General features: G+C 36.6%; 1 long non-coding RNA gene across 1 annotated transcript; it reads left to right on the top strand.

The window, feature by feature from the left end:
• Positions 1-1,022: 1,022 nt before the first annotated feature.
• On the top strand, positions 1,023-3,868 carry LOC130996550 (uncharacterized). Its single transcript, XR_009092661.1, has 3 exons — positions 1,023-1,286; positions 3,087-3,142; positions 3,624-3,868. It is a non-coding gene; the product is annotated as an uncharacterized LOC130996550 (long non-coding RNA).
• Positions 3,869-4,944: the final 1,076 nt, after the last annotated feature.

The following is a 4,944-nucleotide window of genomic DNA, read 5'->3' as shown; positions in this document are numbered from 1 at the left end:
TCACGTAAGTTTACTTTTCACGTTTTAGTTTAATAATCCTAAGTTTACAGTTTTCGTGTGACATAATTAATTGCCCTTTAAGATCTTCCTTAAGAGACAACATTGGGTTAGCTTATGTAACACCCCGTACTTTTTCTTATGTTGTGAGATAGTGTCTTAAGACTAATGAGAGTACTGAGATGTCGAGATGTGAGATTTTTTTTTTTTATGACCAGATAAGACAGATTGTCTTTTAAATAGAGATATGAGTGGACAAACCAATGATAGAGTTAGAGTGAAGAGATTTGAGAAATGAGTTGAGATAGAGATACTGATTCAATTGAGCTGAGATTTTATTTTGTTTCCGACTACCGGGGATAGAATTACCGGATACCGAGTTATCAGAGATTGACTGTCCTATTAAGAAAATAGGAATAATGAGTTGGAAATAGAGTCGAGAAGGAAAGAGTGAGAACCCTTGATGAAAAGAGTCGATCGAAGAGACGTCTAGTTTGCCTGTGTTTGCCGACTGCTTTGACGTGATATTATGTGAAATTACGTGACTGATTGATTATGTGATTTTTGTTACGTATGTCATTATGAGCAAGTTATTATGATTTTTATTTGAGGACTTTAGCACTTGGAATTTTAATTAAGTTTCCAAAGCAAGTGTGGTTTATTTTTACCGAGAAATCGAATGATGCCGGTTTATGGAAATTTTTCCAAGCATAATATTTTTAAATTATTTTTCCTACGATGAGGAATATTAAAATTGAGTGAGTGCACTAATATTAGTGCTATAATTATTTTATTTTGGGCACATGAATAATTATGCTATGGTATTTTATTATTGAGTAATATTTTCATAATTATTATGGTTATTATTTAATCACCCTTCTCACATTATTATTTTATCCCTTTGAGCATGTGCTTAATTACCCACTTGCCAAGTGGATTGCTTGAGAGAGTGTAGAGATTAGAGAGAGAGAGATCAAGGCAATTAATGCCCAATATTCACTAAGATCTAGCAAATCTCTCTAAGATTACCAAATCAAATTCAATCTTGCAAAGCAATTCTCTCTCTCCTTCACCCATCAAATTCGACCACCTCCTCTCTCCCTCATCTCTCACTTTCCACCATTGTCAACCATTAATGAGACCTTCGGAGCTTCCTAAAATCATACCAAACACACTAATCCACCACTAAATCTTGCCTAAACACCTTCAATCTCATTGAATTCAAGAGGATCCTTGAAGATTGGTTTCAAAGCTAGAAAGAGAAAGTGTGAGTTTTGGTGTAAGTTTGGGTAAGTGACCTTTAAATCCATAGATATAACTTGTATGATGATATAATGTGAGTATTTATGGAAAATTGAAGCAAGAAAATCACCCCTTTTTTTTCAAATTTTCGAAAATTTAGGGTCTCTACCCTTCAAAAAAAATTCTTTTTCTTTCCTTGATTTGGGGTGAAAAATGATATCTATGTGATATTTGGTGATGATTGATGGGTGTTGTGAAAGGCTATGCCTTGAGATTTGAAAGTTGGATGAGTTTAGTTTACCCAATTTGGGAATTTGTGAGTTGATGTGTTAAGTGATGAATTGATGATGAAAATGAGTCTATGAGATGTTTATGATGATGATTGATGGAGTATATGAAGTTAATTGATGAATTGGAGGTGAGTTAGTTTAATAAAATTAGGGGTATGTGTATCTATGCCCTAAATTGTAAATTCATGGATTATATGTGAGTTTAAATGGTTAAAATTGATAGATCTATGATTAGATTAAAGTTTCATGTATGTTTATAAAAATTCAAAGAGTTTAGTTTATTGAAAATTAGGACTTTCTTGCCTATGTGTTTATTAAGTAATTTGGTTTAGGATATATGTAATTGAGCATGATAGTAGTGTCTAATTATGTTTGACTAGGTCTTTTGTTGGCTAAATAAAATTGGGACTTAGTTTAGTTTGTATGATTAAAGAGGATATATGTGTGTATAATGAGTTATATGATGTATGAGATCATGTTTGAGTATTTGAGTAATTTTGAGCATGAAAGTGAGAAGAGAATTGAAATGATGCGTTTGTTGAAACATTTTCCTTGAGATTTGAGTCTAAGATGTAGGAGGAGAGTCAATTTGAGTTATAATGAGTATTAAGTTGTGCTTGAATGTTTTTGAGTGCTATAAGTGTTTAAAAATGAGCTTTGATGAGTTTTCCTTGAAGGAATGTTGAGTTGAGCATGTTTACTTGTGTGGGTGAGTTCGGAGTCATTTTTCGTGATGCACTTACCTACTATTTTCGAGGGGTTTTTCTTACCCAAACACCATGAAAATTTTATTGCATGTTTATATTAGAGTCTTGAGAATACCGGTAAAATTTCAAGTTATTTGGACTTCGTTTACAATTTTTATAAAATGTAAAACTAAATCTGCTATGTTCTGCCGAAATATTCGGTGAGTAGCCTATAGAGTCACCTTTTTCAGTATCTTTCCTTAACATTTTGGAGTCAAAATTTTTATTGTTGAGACATGAGTGTCTTGGATAAGTTTCCACCAAATTTCAGACCTTTTCAGCAACGTTTACTATTTTTCAAAAATCCAAATTTTCGATTGCTCAAAACTGCCGAATATGGTAGATCGTGGTAAAAACGTCATATCTCTCAAACCACTTGGTGTTTTCGACTCTACTTTTTTTATAGGAAACTAGACTCGAAGATCTTTCTTTCGGTATGAGTGTTGATTCCAGGAGGTGTCGGAGTCAGAACAGATTAAATTTTGAAGTTGAGTCAGTGTAAAAATAGAGCATGTGTTGATGATGTTTGATTGTGTTTCTTATGTGCCTTATGTGATTGTGTTGCCTATGTGTTTGAATGAGATTAGACGAGTCTTATATGAGAGATAAATCGAGACTTAGAACCATGATTTTCTTGAAACCTATCCTAGAACTTAAGGATTTGAGATGAGTGGAGAGTTTATATAGAGTTGAGTAAGGAGATAGAATATGAGATAGAGCATTAGTTAAGGCTTGAGAATTAGTCAATGAGTTTCTAATCGAGATTCATTTTTATGACATGAACTTTCGATGATGATGATGATCCCTGAAGACACAAGCAGAGCAAGGAAGTAAGTAACTCCGCTTTGACGGGAGATTTTGAGTAAGGTCTTCAGGTGGGCAATATTTTGAGTATACGTTTATCATTCGAGCTTTCTAAAATGATTTAATGATGTTTTGAGATAAATGATGTTTGAGAACTGTTTGACTTGCCAATTTTTGATGTTGAGCTTGTATGTTACCCTCTACTGATGAGATGAGACGAATTCGGATCCTGCTACTAGCGGGGTTGTGTAGACAGAGGTGACTGTGAGCCGTCTTCGGGTCGGTCACGGTGCTTGAGAAGGAGGCCTACTTCTCAGTTGTAGATGTGGTACATACATGTCGTTTACTTGTCTGCAGACACATATTTATGATGTTTATTATTAAAACTGCATGCACAGATTTATTTACGCTAACTTTATTCCTGTGTATTGCTGAGATGTGGCAAGTTTCAAACCTATAGCTCTAAGAGCACCTTTCTTGTTTTTCGGCGTTTGTCCACTGAGTATTATGTACTCACGCCCTGCATATATTTCTAAATGTGCAGGCTAAGCGGGGAGCGAGATTGGTCTGGTGCTGGTGGGGGAACGTTTCAATCGATGTGTTCATATTTAATATTGTCGTTATGATTGATAGAGTCTTGATGATTGAAATACTTTATTTTCTCTTGAATCAAGTAATATACTCACGATTATGTGTCTTCATACATATAATCGGTTCGCCTTTTGCTGCGATACTCTGCATATTATTCTTCCTTATGAAAAATAAGCTATACCTGCTTTGTTTTTTATCTTGAAATTCCTGATATTTATGGAGTTATGACGATATTGACGTTTATACCCCTGGAGTTAATTTATGATGATTTTCCTTAACACTTTTTCGTGTAAGCTTCCGCGTAATGTTCGACCTATTCTTCTTGTCTTTTATTCTTTTAAAATAGTTGTATCGATACTCGTACCCCGCTATCACTAACGTCGGGAATCGGGCTGCAACAGGGTGGTATCAGAGCAGGTCGTCTGCTCTGAGTCAATTGCTTGATTGAGTTGAACCTTTGATTACTGATATCTTTTTAAATTGAGTACTAGTCTAATTTGAATTCTTAGGCTAGTTTGAGAAAGTCAGTTCGAAACGAACCCCAGCACCCCATCTCCTCCGGCTTAACGAGGTAAGAGGTTGATGTTGTTTCTTATTGCTTTCCTGTTGAGAGCTGAGTTTGATTCACTAATGAGTTATGTATTGTTTTGATGACGGAATTGTTTGAGATGATGGATTCTGATATGAGGCAGTTGATGTGGAATATGAGGAGAGATGTTGAGGCTAGTATAGCCGATGCCCCACCATACCAAACGAGGATGAGTATGTTGTTGATTGAGATGTACCAAGTAAGTTTCGTCATCCATTTTCTAATGGACATGATATTTTATATTACAGGATGCCAAGTTATATTGAGACATCGCTGCAGCGATGGTTTAGGGAGTATATACCGGACGAGGATGACACTTTGGGTGAACTTCTGGCACACTATCACCGACGATGGAGGAGGGCTATTCCCTATGGGATCGATGGCGCGGAGGCCATTACGCTTTTGATTCCACTACTGCCACCTACGTGGCGAGACTGGGCGATATCTTTAGTGCCCCAGTACGCAGATACTACCTGGTTGGAGGGCATCAGGTACGAAGACCTTAGTGGCTTCATCGCAACTCTGAGCCACCGCTACTTTGCTTATGGCGAGCCACCTTCACCGCCGTATGGAGAGACTGAGGGACCAGCCCAGGGAGGGGAGCTAGTTGTAATGCCCCCACTTCCCGAGGAGCCGTTTCCGATTGCACCTCTACCCCCAGCTGGTCCGATTCCAGTTTCTCTTG

Source organism: Salvia miltiorrhiza, chromosome 8 (genome assembly GCF_028751815.1).
Source record: "Salvia miltiorrhiza cultivar Shanhuang (shh) chromosome 8, IMPLAD_Smil_shh, whole genome shotgun sequence".
Taxonomy (NCBI): domain Eukaryota; kingdom Viridiplantae; phylum Streptophyta; class Magnoliopsida; order Lamiales; family Lamiaceae; genus Salvia; species Salvia miltiorrhiza.
The sequence above is the reverse complement of the archived record's forward strand: the minus strand, read 5'-3'. Positions and strand labels throughout refer to the sequence as shown.